The following is a 17,332-nucleotide window of genomic DNA, read 5'->3' as shown; positions in this document are numbered from 1 at the left end:
CTTTGTGGATACTAAGACCTCAGTATCCACTCTGAGCATCCACCACGGTTCAGTCTTCCTTTCCCTCCCTCCTGACACTTCCAAATGCAAACTCTTTTAAAAGAACTTAATTCCTCCATCCTTCCCACATGACTGAATCATTTCAAAGTACACTACCCCTTCCGTTCACCTACCTTAACCTTAGTACTACAAACCACTCCTATGTATCTACATTTCTCACTCTTTCACAGTTGTCCTCATGCCCTGTTTAATGTAATTTTCATAATAAAATCTATTATTTTTTTATACTTACCTACTCTAAAAGTGGTCTTATGTCTCCTCGCCTAATCGGCACGGAGATATAGGCTACCTTTAATTAACAGTATGTAAGATTCACCCCAAATAGTATACTTTAACAGTTACGCTCAAGAAAGTCAGCTTTTCTACTTTTATCAGCAACCGATATATGTCCACATGCCACTTCTGCCAAGGAGAGTTGATTTGCGAATGTTATACTTTCCCACCCTGGCTTCCACACTCAACAGTAACCAATAACATCTCTTCCCAATCTTTTGCATAGACACTGCCATGCCACCTTCCTTGCTTCCCCTGTTCGGGGATTTAGCTCTCTCTCATTGTGCGCCCTTTTTATATTTACGGCAAAATGCCTACTACGTGAATCAACCACTTTCACTCTTCGACCACCAAAAATAAATCTCCATTATTTCAGATGCCTGGTTTGCATTTATTAACCTTTATACACCTTACTTTTGTTCTTCATTCACTTAAATTCATCTTTTTGCAAACATTTCCATCACACTTTATTAGGAGCTTCGTCAATCTCTCTTCAATACTTCCAATCAAGTGGATCATCTGCACACCAACCCAGCCTCTCTCCCATCTACACATTCCTGCACACGCTTCATTTCTTCCGCAGATAGGATTGCTCACTACGACTTTTCTTCTACAACGCGGCTACAACCTCAAAAACTACAAACCACCTCATAACTGACTTGATCATAAACTAATTCTCGGTTATGTATTCATACCACAAATAGCGGTTTCCCTTTGACTCAAACTTCTCATTTGTTTCACAACTAACAACTAATTCACATACCGCCACCATTGTCTGAACCCACATTTTTCTTCGTCCATCAATCTCTTGCCACCTGCCGTTGTGTGTGTGTGTGTGTGTGTGTGTGTGTGTGTGTGTGTGTGTGTGTGTGTGTGTGTGTGTGTCATTTCTATTAAATGCTGAAACACATTTGGCACCCCACTAGCGAGTTTTAGCCTTGCGGATTAGAAATTCAGAAAATTATAGAAGAATTGTCCAAAAATAGTGAAAGTCATATGTGCATCATTCAATAGAAACTATTTTCAAGAAAAAGTGTCCTGATTTAAACATGTTTTAATTATACCAAAGTTACTTGGGTCATTACCAACCAACAGTTGCAACGTCCCTTTTGTTTTCTAAGAGTATTTAGGGGACATCGGACACGTATGCAAACGGGGACATCGAAACATGAATTATGGAAAAGGAGTCGCAAAAGAAATCCACGAGCAAGGTACAAAAAGACTGACCTTTTGAGCCCACGATTTTCGACTTTCGTCCATTCAGAGGAATAAAGATGAACCCTTCAAAAAAAAAAAAAAAAAAAAAAAAAAAAAAAAAAAAAAAAAAAAAAAAAAAAAAAAAAAATCAATGATACAAGAAAAGCAGAAACTAATTGAAAAGAGAATGTGCAGTTTCCAGATTATTCTACACAGGCCACTGCCTTGTCTCAAAGTTTTTTATTATTATTATTTTTTTAATCCACTTCAAGAATAGGGTCTAGGGCTGCAACCTCTGAGGATAAGAGCCACCTGCTCTTTTGGGACCCTTCCCTTTCCCAAGGGGTTCACAGCCCTCCAAGTGAACCCGAAGCAGAACAAGTACGTTAACATGGATGGTGAAAGAATGGAAGCAGGTAATTTGGACTACTAATGAAGAGTAAATACAGTAAGTTATCATGGTTGGAGGAGGAAAGATTAAGGTCATTGGTTAGGTGAAATAAAGTTAACAGTGAAGAAACTTAGATTGTATGAGATCCATGGCTGGAATGCACAAAGGCTTAACTCAGCTTAACGGAATTCATGAGAGGACGTAATTATTAAATTAAAAAAATCACAGTGATGTGATAAAAATTCATACGTAGTATATGTGGTGTAACAAAATTTAAAAAGACTGATCTGTGTTTTTAGACAGTTTGGTCATATGGAAGGACAGTGTTCAGAGTAAGAGGGAGAAGAAGACCTACAAAAGGCTCACAAAAGATGGCACAAAATAGGTACTCGTACTGGAAACAAAGGGCTTTAGCACTACCCACTAAGCACTAGTGCAAGCGAGAGGTAAACGACCAAAAGTAATTAGGGGATGCTAGATGTGCTGCTGTTGAGCCTTCTGTGCAAGTGTATGAACCAGCTAAAGTTGTTGGAGTTTTCTGCAAAAACACTTCATCCATAACTCCGCAATTGAAAGTATAAATCAACAGTGGCCAATGTGTTGTTATTTCAATGGAGGAACCCACTGTTACAGTTCCTCCATATAAATAACACAGTGGTCACCGCTTTCTCTTAAAAATAAACACAAAATATACCGGCTGATAGCAAATCCAAAAGTACCAGTACATGAGGCTTTACCACCCATTCACAAAAAAAAAAAAAAAAAAAAAAAAAAAAAAAAAAAAAAAAAAAAAACCACACAAAGATTAACTCATTATCAGGCACTTGATGTACGACAACCTGCCTGTACAATAACTTGACTAGGAATTCGAAAGCATTTACAATGCCTATTCATGAAAATATGAAAATATTACGCACACAGCTTTTAATGGGTGAACAAACAGAACTAAAAAAGAAGGAACAAAATACACACAAGTTGGGACCCATACAAGTCATATGCAACGAAAGATTGCATTCTTATATCAAGACCATCAACGACACCTCATGAAAGACGATTAAGAACAGTCTAACAGGTGGTGAACGTTAATGCGCGCGCGCGTGCACATGGCTGTTAAAGTGATGTCAAGTAAGGTGCTTTGGGGAGTTATCTAGACTGTACGATCTGTTGCGTTTCGAGTCATTATTATTATTATTATTATTATTATTATTATTATTATATAACAATAGTCATAGGGGACTAGTAACGTCGCTTATGAAACTTCAATTTTAAAAACGAGAGAGAGAGAGAGAGAGAGAGAGAGAGAGAGAGAGAGAGAGAGAGAGAGAGAGATTCCTCCATTATAATAATGATTTGGGAATTCGATTCACTAGAGAGATTCCTCCAGTGCAGTTTCACTGCACGACAATTCGACTCCCGTAAGTGAGAGAGAGAGAGAGAGAGAGAGAGGAGAGAGAGAAGAGAGAGAGAGAGAGAGAGAGAGACTGTATAAGGGCTGTTGGGCTGTCAAACATAACATTACGTAGCAGGGAACAGCAAATCATGGGGAAAATACCAGTTGTTGTGATTAAATGGAAAAAGAAAGAGGGAAAAAGGGAGAGGTGACGGGAGTGAGGGAAAGTAGAAAATCGAGGGAGGGAGGGAGGGGGGAAGGGGGAGACCACAAAGAGCTGAACCGCCATTCATGACTGCTCTCCTCCGATCGATATGCTGCGGGGTGGGGACCACACAAGACACTTTTCCTCTCTCTCTCTCTCTCATCTCTCTATCTCTCTCTCTCTCTCTCTCTCTCTCTCTCTCTCAGGCCTTCAGGTTACCCTCCGTCACCCCGCCTTCACTCCCTCCCTTTTCCTCCCCTCTCTGTCTCTCTTTGCTACCCTCACCTCACCTCCCCTCGCCCTTAACAGAGGAAAAATTGATCACACAACTCTCTCTCTCTCTCTCTCTCCTAAATACTCTATACAAAAATGCCCCTATATGACATATACATAATAAATTTTTTCAGCTTACAGCGGAACTTCATAACCAAAATTCTAAAACTGCAGTTCTTCAATATCTTGGGCTGGAGGGATCTACTTAAGAAGAAATACTTTTTCATACCATCAATTCCTTGATGATAATGAATTAAACTCGTTAACCTATGAGGTAGTTATAAATTGACTTCCTTTCAGGCTAACTACACTTCACCACATCCTGGCAATTTCCAATAACAAACCTATGTCTAAGTTTTGTATTTCACAGGACAACTGCCTTCTAACGGGCCCAATGTCGAACTCTTTGACATTTTTGCTTTTCTTAGTTTTCCAAAATTCTTTTAGCCTGCACTCTTGTAATATGTACAGTACTCGTTCTATATTGTCTTCTTTTGTGTAAGCCATGCACTTTTTTCCTTCCCATTAAAAAAAAAAAGGTCTGGTCGTAACTTTAATTAGAACTGTGCTTAGTATTCTCACTCTAATTCGCCTTTGAACTCCTAGGTAATCCTCAACAAACAAATCCAATTCCAGAAAAAAATCACAAGGAAAGCTATGTACCTCCTGACCCCACCAAAAAGTACTTCAGACATTAAAAGGTAAGAAGCCTGTATGTTCAAATGGATTTTACCTTTGGCTGTAACAACTGCCAAGGTCCATAAAAACTAGTTACAGTGTATTGGAGGTTAAATCAAGAGGAAACGAGACTCATCTATTACTGGATGAAGGACTGAGGCAAAGGAAAATGGTTTCATTTGATCTGATGAAATGTACATTGTCAAGCCAAGCAATGGGGCATTTTCGCCCTTTCAATGATCGAGGCAGTGAAAAGAGGGAGCTGAGATTGTTGCATAGCAAGATATAGAGATCCCTCCCCAAAAATAAAACAAATGAGATGAAAAACTATGATCTAGTGGAACTCAAAGCAAACCCCAACAGTTGCCTAAGAAGTAATAGTTAAATGAGACTGGACAGCAAGACTAAAGAAAGGTTAACACTCAGGTTTCCTGGAAAACCAATAAGTTTCTCCAAAAGGATGTGACAGTCCCACACCTCTGACTTCACAGGTTCTCACACAGCCTACATGACTGATGCTCTCACTATAGGGTTCTAAGGTTTGTTTGATCACCTTGCTAAGCAAGAATGAGACATTTCCTTCTTGCACCTGCCAGTGCTACTGGAAATCCCCTGGCACTCTGGCCTCAGAGGACAAGTTCTTTTCAAATAGTACTTAATTTCAATATGTATCAACAGCCTTGGAAAGAAAACGTCAAATAATCTTTGCATTTTAAGTCAGAAACTGGCAGATTTTGAGTTTTTGCCTTCAAGTCATGGGTTTACAGGAATGCGAGAGAACCCCATCCCCCACATAATTCTCCATGTAACCACAATATTCCTCAATACATTTTGGTCTCAGTCTGAGGCCTCACCCAAGGGTGTCTAATGTTTGAGTTGGGCTACTGAGGACTAAGTCACATCTTGCTTAGGAAGACGACCCTCCTGAGGAGAACAAGACTGTTCAAAACTCTTCATTAGCATGGACACCTATAACAGTACCATGGCCCCTGCATATTCATGGGGTATGCATACTAGACACCTGCCGCCACCCCCTCCCCCGCCCCGAATAGCTAAGAATCTGTGAATACATATTTAGAACCCCTATAAAAATGCTTAAAACTACCCATTTTGTTAGTTCAAACTCAAGAAAAAAAACACTAAAAATGCTTATACCTGGGTTTTTAATAGGTTTTTCACAAAAAGTGCACATAATGATAAAATTGATATGAAACTTCAGTAATTTGTGGATATCTCTCATATAAAAAAATTGTGAATTTCCCACAAATAATGGGTACATAAGGTCCATAGGGAAATCCACAAATATGTGAGTCTGTGAATCCGGAGTCCCCAAATAGCAGGGGTCGAATGTATAGAGGTCCAAACCCTTCAATATAGCCTTTCACCACATTGACTAGAATGAGTTTGTCTTAGTGAAGATGAACATGAAAGTCTTCAATCCACTGAGCTAAAGTGCTGACCAGACAGAGGTTCCTTCTACAAACCTATCACAGATAGCCCACTGCCCTTGGTAGAAGTTCACAGAGGAACAGCAGAGGGACCCAGACATCTCCCTTGTAATCCTGCATGAAGACTTGCTCTCACAGGATATGCTGGATAGTCTCCATGCATGAAGATAAAGAGATTACAATGCATGATGGTACCTTTGAATGTGTGGCTAACAAATAAATGTGGACCATGGGGGAATCTCTCAGTGCCTCAACCAAGAGAGACAGCAGATCACGGAACCATTTGGCCTCTGGCCAACATGGAGTTTCACTGGTAATTTCGAGATACAGGGTAATATTAAATCTGTTGATCACCAGATGATAAGTCTAAATAGCAGAGATATAAACTATGAGACTGTCCTGGGGATGTTCAAACCTTGACTTATGAGTGAACCAAGATACATGCTGTCTTAGATACAAAATGGTGCAATCGCAATCTTTTGTTTTAAGAAGCGAGCCACAATTTGAGCAATGAGACTGGGAGACGCTATCTCCCAATGTGTCCGCCACTGCCACCATGGGTCCTAAGAAAGTGAATAATCGAAGTGTGCATGTTATGGACTTGGCGAGGCAGTACGAATGGACTACTACTACAATCTGCACTATTTTGAAACAGGAGTAATCGATAAAGGCTATAGTGCCAGCCAAAGGCATTAAGATTATTTCAAAGCTCCGGACCTCTGCCCATCACAAGATGGAGAAGTTGTTGTTGGTGTGGTTGAATGAAAAGCAGCCTGCAGGATATACTGTGACAAGAGAACATCATCTGTGAGAAAGTACAAGAGAACATCATCTGTGAGAAGGCACAAGACATCAACACGGACTTGTTGTGGAGGAAGCGGGGAACTACAATGGACAAGGCATCAGAAGTCATAAAACAGCTGGGGCTGGTTTGATCATTTTAAAAAGAGGACTGACATTCACCCTGTCGTAAGGCATGGTGAGGCAGCAAGCTCTGATGAGAAGGCAGCTGAGGAGTTTGTTCAAACTTTCGCCGAACTAGTATAAGCCGAAGGATACGGCATCCAACAAGTCTTCAACTGTGAAGAGACAGGGTTCTTCTGGAAAAGGATGGCAGAGGAGAAGAGGTTGCCAGACCACAAACGTATGATGGATAGGCTAACCCTTGTGCTAAACGTGAATGCGCCGACTGCTAAGCCGCTACTTGTATATCAATCTGAAAACTCCAGAGACCAGACACCTTAAGTCTGTTAAGATAACCAAAGAAAATCTACAGGTTATGTGGAGGGCAAACTCAAAGGCATAGGTCACCAGGCATATCTTCATCCAGTATGTAAAAGTGGTCGTTCGTCCTACCATTATGAATTACTCACCACAATAAACCTGACCATGAAAGTCTTTTGCATCCTCAACAATGCTCCTGTGCACACACCAACCCTCCCAGGTGATATCTACTAAGAACTCAAGTTTATTGAGGTCCTCTTCCACCTACCCAACACTATCCCTATCCAACAGCCGATGAACCAGCAAGTGATTTCAAATTTCAAAAAGCTCTTCACCAAGCACCTGTCCAAGTGCTGCATTGAGGTTAAGGATGCCACAAATCTCACCGTTTGAGTTCTGGGAGGATCACTACAATATTGTGACCTGCCACAAAATTATTGACATGGCCTGGCAAGGTGTTACAAGAAGGACTTAAACTCTGCATGGAAGAAGCTGTGGCCTGAAGTTGTCTGAATGGGGCTTCGAAGGATTTGAACCTGAAGAGCTACTAGCTACTGGCGGAGAATATTGTGTCCCTTGGAAAGTCCAAGGGCCTGAAAGTGGATAAAGAAGACACTGACAACCTCACTGAGGTGCACAATGAGGAACTGACAATGGAGGAATCAAAGGAGCTATAGCAGCAGCAGCGTACAGGGTCTTTGCAGATTTTGGAGGAGGAGCAAGTGTCAGAGGAGGTTGCTTCAAGTAAGATTATGGAGGTGTTGGGAATATGGGAGAAAATGTAGTGTTTATTGAAAAGAAACACCCTGAAAAAGTTGTGACAATTCATGCGTCAGAGCTGTTTAACAACACTTACCTAGCCCATTTTTGAAACATTTTAAAAGACAAGAAACAAACAAACTTCATTAACCCCTTCGCCACTGGCCTGCTACATTGCTGCTAATGCTTGCATACCGCATGAGACCCCCTGTCGACCGCGAGTATCAATCATTACTTGCTCCCACTAAATTTTATGTTATTCATATTTTTCCTTCATATTCTTATGTGAAAACATTGTGTGTATGGATATCAATGAATATTTTTTACCCCATTGTCAAAAAAATTACAAAAAATATAGTAAGAATATCGGAAAAAATAGGAATATTTAGTAGAAAAAGTAATTGCAGAAGTAGGAACTGTTATAAAGTAGTAGAAATAGCAGTAAAGTAATAGAAATAAAGTAGCAGAAAAAGTAGTAAAGTAGTAGTAAAATAGTAGTAGTGGTAATAGCAGTACTAGTTTTCTTACTGAAACAGTTATTCCTAGGTTTCATACAGAAACAGCATATACATCAATGAATGTTTAGGCAGCGGTAATAATAATAATAATAATAAAACAGTAATAAATAGTAATAATAATAATAATAATGATAAAAAAAGCAACAGCATCTCGTGACCAATGCGTATATACATATGGGGCAGTTTATTCACCCCCATTATCATCTGCAAGCTATAAAAAACACATCTCATCACAAGTAACAGGCCTCCATAGAAGTCCTTTCACCTTACGCTTTCCTCTTGAATGAAAGTACTACTCTGCCCGAGCATTCATCCATTCACACAATTTGTCAATTACATCACCACAAAAAAGGAAAAAAAATGCATCACGTAAGCAGATGAAATCTGGTGTATAAGCAGGAATCCCATTGCCACCCTCCGTGAATCAGGGGGGGGTGGGTCTGGGCGCAAGTCACAAGATGGATCAGTTATGAACTGCCAGCCTTCATCGACAAGAGGTTCAATGTCTTCCAAACACTCGTTGTCACTGTCAACCTCTAAAAAATTATCACTATAATCATCATCTGATAGATTTGGCAGGTACTCAGACCCTGACTCTGAAACACTATCATCTGACATGATACTGAAAAAAAAAAAAACTTAAAATAACTGCAATCAAAAGGGGAAAAAGATTTGGAATTCAAATCTACATGGTTTACGGACAAAATCATAATCATCCTTCTCAGATAATAGCCTGAGGCGCACTGGTATATGTTGGCCAGTACCCCTCCTAATATCCCATATGAAAATGACGTCACGACGTCCATCGGACGCTCATTGGTTAGAATGAATTGTGGGTGGAGCTTCAGCACCTCTCTCGTACACAATACTGTGTCTGGAAACCATCCAAGCTAAAGAAAACGCTTTGCTTTTCGAGGAGGGATGAAAGACGTACACGCGTACGTCCCGGTCTTTTATTACTGTACCGTAAAAGACGTACATGTGTACGTCCCAGTGCTGAAGGGGTTAAAGAGGTTTTTAGGAAAGCAAGGAAAGTGTAGCGAAAAAGGCAAAAGTCAGTGAAGATTAAAAATAAATGAAACAAGTATTAATTAAGTTTAGTGATAAGTGTGGCACAGAGTATAAGTTCAATTTAGCAACATAGCATTAAGCATGTAGCAAGTAAAATAAGCTAGCAATAGAGCATGATGTAAAAAACCTCCTCCACAAATCTCCTGCCTCCCACCACTGCCAGTGTCTTTGTGTGATCTTCAAGGTCAAGAACATTTAATAAAACCAGTTTATTTCTTGATATTCACTTATATTTTGTATTACTTTTCATACATTATTTGTTATTTATAATGTATGTGTATTATTATTTTTGTATACATTAGTATTTGTTATTTATAAGTACATTTTTCTTGTTTAAAAAACAAAATAAAATTGGTGAGTTTTTTTGGAAGCTGGAAAATGGGGAAAGTTAATTTGATCTACGAGTAAATTGAATCATGAGCTCGGTCGTGGAACAAATTAGACTCGTATGTCAGGGTACTTATAAATTTTATATTGTCCCTATGGAATTACAAACCATCACCTTTTACATAAACTTGCTCCTTGGGTGGAAGGTTGTCTCTGTAAACTGAGTGGAAGTATAAGAATTTACCTAGAAATGCCACAATCCCAGTCATGATCATGAGCAAAGAATACAATGATTCCCATAACCTCTTACTTAGTCCGTCATAAGAATGACAGAGCAGTGGGACTGAGGGCCAAAGTGAGGGATACAAGCTTCACTCTAGTAATGAAAGGTTCAGGGAACCATGTGATCCCTGTAATACTCATACAACTGATGGGTTCAGAAACACCACTAACCTAGCCCCCTTTGTTAAGGGGAAGAGCAGCATGAGATGAACCCTAAGACAGAGCTCTTAACACTGATTGCTTGGAGTGTAGTTACCTGAATGTTGGGCTGAAGGGAGTAAATAGTCTGGTGGTACCTCTGAAAGTGTGGCTGACAAAAGAGAGTGGGTATGGGGGAATTTCTCTTGGTGCGTTGTCCAGGCGAGTTAGCCCATCTAGATACCAGTTGGCTTGAGGCAATGAGGAGCAATCAGGGTCATCCTGAAATCCAAGATGATCAAGACCTTGTTAATCAACTGACAAAACTGGCAGGAGGGTGTAAGTCCTGATTTTCCCAAGGGTATTGGAAAGCATTTGACAAAACTGGCAGGAGGGTGTAAGTCCTGATTTTCCCAAGGGTATTGGAAAGCATTTTTCATTACTGCCAAGTTGTTCTGGCACAGAACAGAAAACCAAAGGCTTAATGTTTAAATACGTGGAAAACATGCCAAGCACTGGAGATCCCCATAACTCAAAAAGACTCTGGATATCTGAGGATGTAGGGACCACTCTATCCCTAAAACCTGACCCTGACAACTGAGTCAGCCAGAAAATTTGCATGAATACATCTGTAACACCAACTGGAAAAGAAGAAGAGACTGTCCCTCCTTTGTCCCCAGAATGGGTGCAGGGCTAGCAACACTGCATTCATTCCCAGAATGCTGATACATACATAGATGATGTATGTTTTCTGCCACATAACCAAAACTAATGAACCTTTCAGGTGTATGTCCCAACCTTCTTTTGATGCATTAGTGAACAAGTACATTTTGAAACAAGATTCCATAAAAACTTGCTCCAATGGGTTTCTGTCATTTAACCACCAAGCCAGATCTTATCAGGTGTCTCAATTCAAATGCATAAGTCAAGAGGGCAAACCGTGAGCAGGTGATCAGTGTTGCTTCAGAAGTCACTGAAGTGAGCGCAGGTGGTTCCTCCTCTGGCCAAAGACTACTTTCCAAGGCTGAGTTGCATACTTCCCTGAGCCTGCTCATGCTACAGTCTGATAGTAAGAGTTTCACTGGTGCCAAGTTGATGAGCATGCCAAGTTACCATGTCTGCCAGTTGGGTGTGAGATCTGAATGCTCCCGGTTTATCACAATGCCTAACTTGTGGCAAAATGAGAGAAGGCAGTCTGTTATGGAGCAACGTCGTCTCAAAGAATGCCAGGACTAACCAATTGTCTAGGTAATGCAGCAAGCATATACCCAGCATGTGAGCCTAAGCTAAAACAAAGGTAGACGGGTGTTGACACGCAAAAGCTTAGTGCTTTGAACTGATACACAATCGCTCTGCAAACAAAGCAAAAGTACTTCAAAGTTCTGAAGGCAATTGTCCTTCAGACCTATCAAAAACATGAAGTTACCATCTCTTATGGATTACGAGTACAGTAATACCTCAAACTTACACAAGGTCAGGTTCCAGAACCCCTATAGGAATGCAAGAAGTCACGTAAGTTTGGTGTACAGTCACTAAAAATGCTAATAAAAGCTTATTTCTAGAGCTTAAACCTTAAATATGACCCTAATCATTGTCCCAAAGTATTAAGCTAACTTTCAAATGAAATCAAAGTTACTGTAATTTTATTTCAAAGTTAGCTTAATACATTACCCATAAAAAAGAAGTACATGGTTGACCTAAAAATAGTAAGGAATACTAGATGGTTGACGTAAAAATAGAGTATCATAATGGGTACTGTATTTGCCACACTAGCACATTTACGGTAGGCATATATGTACACTAATGTAATTCCCTGATTCTTGGGATGCCATTTTGTTTTTCACTCACACAGTAAAAGATGTTTTCTTTGCATCACCAAGTAAACCTCATAAGTTCCAGTCATAATGAAGGCACACAATTCAATAATGTTCAGAGAGGGTAAAGGTAAAATTCAATAAATTGAAAATTATGAAATGTACAGGTAAAGATGTACAGAGAAAAAAAAATTGTAAAAATATGTGAACACTAACCACAATTGAGAGAGAGAGAGAAATACATATGAACATTAATTTTACACTTAAAAGCACAAAAATTTATAAAATACTCCAAAAATTAAACAAACACATTCTGCAGGGGTACCACGTCTTGGAAAAGTGCAGTAACTTAGCTGGGGTATCACATCTTTGAAAAGTGCAGTATACTAGTATTTGCAAATGGGTATCACATCTTGTAAAGTACACTAACTGTACGGTGTAATTAAATGTTGTACAGATTACACCAGCACTATTCTCCGAGGTTAACAATGTAATTTTCACATAACACTAATACAACTTTATGTCTCTTGTACGTGTATTAGTACATTAACACATTCATTTTATTAAGACAAGCACAACTGAATTACCTCACCTCAGGTCATGTGTGGTCCTGGTGACAAAGACATTGCGAATGGGCTTAATTCATTAACTGTACTGCCTTTGTATCATATTTATGTACAAAAATATTAATACAAATTTTTCATACCAATTTTACAATTAAAAGCATGAAAATTTATAGTGTATTAATGTGCGTACTTAAAAAATTAAACACTTTCTGCAGGAGTATCATCCTTGAAAAGTGCTCTAACTTTGCAAATGGGAAACCCATCTTGTAAAAATACACTACTGTCAACCCTTGATATTCGCGAGGGAAGTGTACAACATTCCGCGAATAGCTACAATTCAGGAATACTTATTGGAACTCTTGTAAAAATGTTATTGTTATGATACAATAAAGTTTGTTCATACTTACCTGGCAGATATATATACGTATAGCTGTATTCTCCGACGTCCGACAGAATTTCAAAACTCCCGGCACACGCAGTGGGTGGCCAGGTGGTTAGTACCCATTCCCGCCGCTGGGAGGCGGATATCAGGAATCATTCCCATTTTCTATTCAGATTTTTTCATACCACTGTCCCCTGAGGGGAGGTGGGTGGGTACTTTAATTATACATATCTGCCAGGTAAGTATGAACAAACTTTATTGTATCATAACAACAACATTTTGTTCATGAAACTTACCTGTCAGATATATATATAGCTGAATCCCACCATTGGAGGTGGGAAGGGACAGAATAGAAGGATTAGGAAACACCTCAAGTGCAGATGATTGACATCTTGATTCCTTACCTGTTAGCATAGCTGACTTCTTGATTACTGTCACCGAAGTCTGCTTTTGCTTTACTAGAGTTGCCAACAAGGTAGTGACCTGTGTAGTTGGTGCGCTCTAGATGGATATTGTCAACGGAGGGGGCGTGACCACAATGTGACTAGACCATATTGACCATACTGTGAGGGCAACGAAGCTAAAAACCACCACCTGACCTAACCTATCGAAGTTAGTCCCATAACTTCTAGGCTAAAGAAAGGGAAAGCGCCTCAAGCTACTAACCCTTCAACCATAAACCAACACCAAAATTAAAAAGCACACCTACCCCTTTTCTATAGGATAGTATTTGTGCTGCTCCCTGCCCCCAACACCATTTCTGCGGATATGTATGGTCCAAGCGACTCGCAGTTCTCATATGCCGTCTTCACATCCCGCAGGTAATGTGAAGCAAACAGAGTTGCTTCGCCAAAAAGTAGCGCTAATGATATCATTAAGTGCCATATTCTTTCGAAATGCCATTGAAGTTGCAACAGCTCTCACTTCATGGGCTTTTATTTTCAAAAGCTTCATATCACCATCCGAGCAGGACGCATGGGCCTCCCTGATGGTGCTTCGTAAAAAGAATGCCAGTGCATTCTTCGACATAGGAAAGTCGGGTCTCTTAACAGAACACCATAAATTCTCAGAAGGACCCCGACAATCTTTGGTCTTTTGCATGTAAAATTTGGAGAGCCCTGACAGGGCACAGGACTCTCTCTGGCTCTTGTCCGATGAACTCTGCTAACCCTTTGATTTCAAAGGTTTTTGGCCAGGGGTTAGATGGGTTCTCATTCTTCGCTAAGAAATTAGGATCCAAGGAGCACACTGCACTGTGTCCTCTGAAACCCACATCTTTACTAATTGCCTGAATTTCACTAACCCTCTTTGCCGTGGCAAGAGCAGTTAGGAAAATTGCCTTTCTAGTAGTGTCTCTCAATGAGGCAGCATGCAGAGGTTCAAAGGGAGCCGACATCAAGAACCTTAGAACTACATCAAGGTTCCATGATGGAACCTTCGGTTGTAGTACTTTGGTTGTCTCAAACGATCTCAAAAGATCGTGAAGATCTTTATCATTTGTCAGGTCTAATCCTCTGTGACGGAAGACAGCTGACAGCATACTCTTGTATCCTTTTATTGTGGGCACTGCTAGTTTGTCCACATTTCTCAAATGCAGGAGAAACTCAGCGATTTGGTTCACAGAGGTCGTGGAGGAGGAAATACCTTTCTTCCTACACCATCTCCTGAAGACAGCCCACTTCGACTGATAAACTGCTCGAGAGGAAGCTCTTCTCGCATTGGCAATAGCCTCTGCCACTGATCTTGAAAAACCTCTCGCTCTGGCCAACTTCTTGATAGTCTGAACGCAGTCAGACTCAGAGCGGAGAGGTTTCCGTGGTACCTCTCGAAGTGGGGCTGTTTGAGAAGATCGACTCTCTCTGGCAGGGTTCTCGGGAAGTCTACCAGAAGAGACATGACCTCCGTGAACCAATCGCTTGAGGGCCAAAAGGGGGCAATCAGAGTCATTCTCGCTCCTGGCGACGCCGCAAACTTCCTTGTTACCTCTCCTAAGAGTTTGAACGGGGGAAAGGCGTACACCATCCATCCCCGTCCAGTCCCATAGGATGGCATCTACCGCTATTGCTTCCGGATCGAGAACTGGAGAGCAATAAATCGGAAGCCTCTTCGTTTTCGAGGTTGCGAAGAGGTCGACTAGCGGCCGTCCCCACAACTTCCATAGCTCTTGACAAACTTCTAGATGTAGGGTCCATTCTGTGGGAAGCATCTGATGTTGACGGCTTAAAAGATCCGCTCGAACATTTAGAATTCCTGAAATGAACCTTGTTAGGATCACTATGTTTCGAGCTTTCGCCCATAGAAGGATGTCTCTCGCTATCATGAACAGTGATCGAATGTGTGTCCCCCCCTGCTTTTTGATGTAAGTGAGAGCCGTAGTGTTGTCCGAGTTGATCTGGACAACTCGGCCCACCAATCGTTCTTCGAAGAACTGAAGAGCCAACCAAATAGCCTCCAACTCTTTTAAGTTTATGTGCCAGGACCTCTGTTCCCCTCTCCAGAGGCCTGACACTTCCTCCTTTCCTAGTGTTGCTCCCCAGCCCACCATGGAGGCGTCTGAGAACAACACTAGGTCGGGGCTCAAAAGCTTGAGGGACATTCCTTCCGAGAGTTTGATCGGATCTTGCTACCACTTCAGTTGATCCTTGACCGCTTTTGAGATAATCAAAGTCGAGTCTAGATTCTTTTTGTCTTTCCAGTTTTCTGCCATAAAAAAACTGGAGTGGCCTGAGGTGGCATAACCTCCCCAGGGAAACCAAACTTCTTCTCCAAGCGAAAGAAATGGTTCCCAGCAGACTCATCCATTCCTTCGCCGAGCATGTTTCTTTCCCTAAGAAGGCTGACACTTTCTCTAAGCATCTCTGCTGACATTCCTTTGATGGAAAAGCTTGAAAAGCCGCTGAATCCATCTGAATCCCCAGATACACGATGGACTGCGTGGGGATCAGATGGGACTTCTCGTAATTTACTATAAGGCCCAGGGCCTTCGTCAGCTGTAATGTCGTCTGAAGGTCCTCCAGGCACCTTGACTTCGAAGACGACTTGATTAGCCAGTCGTCCAGGTAGAGCGAGACTCTTATCTTCGATAGGTGAAGCCATTTCGCCACATTCCGCATGAGGAAAGTAAAAACCATCGGCGCCGTACTCAGACTGAAGCACAGAGCCCTGAACTGGAAGACCTGCCCTTTTAAGACGAACCTCAGGAACTTCCTTGATTGGGGATGGATCGGGACGTGAAAATAAGCGTCTTGAAGGTCCAAAGACACCATCCAATCCCCTGGTCTCAAGGCCCCTAGCACAGACTGAGAAGTTTCCATCCTCAATTTTTCTTTCTTTACAAAAATGTTCAGTCTGCTGACGTCTAGGACAGGTCTCCATCCCCCAGACTGCTTCGGAACCAGGAATAACCTGTTGTAGAAGCCTGGGGAATCCAGCATCAGGACTTCCTCTATGGCCTTCTTTTCCAACATTTGATCTAGAAGGTCGAGTAAGATCTGTTGCTTCTCTGACTGGTATGCGGGCGACAGGTCTATCGGCTTCGTGCTCAAAGGAGGCGCAGAGAGGAAAGGGATCTTGTATCCTCTCTCGATCACATCTAGGGTCCAGGTGTCCGCCCCTATCGTCCTCCATGCCTGAGCAAATAAGGTGAGTCTCGCACCTACAGGTGCCTGAAGGCAGAAACGTCAATTTTTTTTCCCTTCTTGATAGAAGAGATCTTAATCCTCTGAAGGACCCCCTTCCTCTCGAAGAACCTCTAGAGGAAGGTGCTCCACGAAAGGGCTTAAATTTCTTCTTGGGTGCTGGAGCTGTTGAAGTAGAAGCCTGAGGAGTAGGTCGTCTGGAAGATTGAGTCAAGAGGTCCCTTGTTGCTTTTTCTTGCAAGTTTACCGACAGATCCTTAATCATGGACTGCGGAAATAGGTGCGTAGAGAAGGGGCGAATAATAACTCCGCTTTCTGAGCGGGAGAAACTGCTTTCGCCGCAAAGCTACAATAGAGAGCTCTCTTCTTTTAGCAGACCTGTAGCAAAATGAGATGCTAACTCATCAGAGCCATCCCTTACTGCTCTATCCATACAAGCTAATACACTCGAAAGCTCTTCCAGCGAAATCGAGTCTTGACTCCTCGATTGTACATCCAAAGCCCCGAGGCACCAATCTAAAAAGTTAAACACCTCTAGCGTCTTAAATAACCCCTTGAGGTGATGATCTGTCTCCGTCATTGTCCAGGAAACCTTAGCCGATGACAAATAAGACCTCCTTGGAGCGTCCACCAAATTGGCGAAATCTCCTTGAGAAGAAGACGGTGCTTTCAATCCTGCTTCTTCTCCTGTTTCGTAC

At 41.4% G+C, this 17,332-nt stretch overlaps 1 protein-coding gene across 2 annotated transcripts in view; it reads right to left on the bottom strand.

Annotated features, from left to right (window-relative positions):
- The window catches only part of LOC135210883 (uncharacterized), a 133,060-nt gene that overhangs the window by 58,797 nt on the left and 56,931 nt on the right, over positions 1 to 17,332 (bottom strand). The window contains exon 1 of one of the 2 annotated variants that reach the window (XM_064243812.1): positions 1,561 to 1,583. The exons of the other annotated variant lie outside the window; for it this stretch is intronic. The gene's annotated coding sequence lies outside the window, so the exon portion shown is untranslated. Of the gene's footprint in view, positions 1 to 1,560; positions 1,584 to 17,332 lie in introns of those variants that run through there. 2 annotated transcript variants of the gene reach the window in all.

The sequence above is a fragment of the Macrobrachium nipponense genome, chromosome 4 (assembly GCF_015104395.2).
Source record: "Macrobrachium nipponense isolate FS-2020 chromosome 4, ASM1510439v2, whole genome shotgun sequence".
In the NCBI taxonomy this organism is placed as follows: domain Eukaryota; kingdom Metazoa; phylum Arthropoda; class Malacostraca; order Decapoda; family Palaemonidae; genus Macrobrachium; species Macrobrachium nipponense.
The sequence above is the reverse complement of the archived record's forward strand: the minus strand, read 5'-3'. Positions and strand labels throughout refer to the sequence as shown.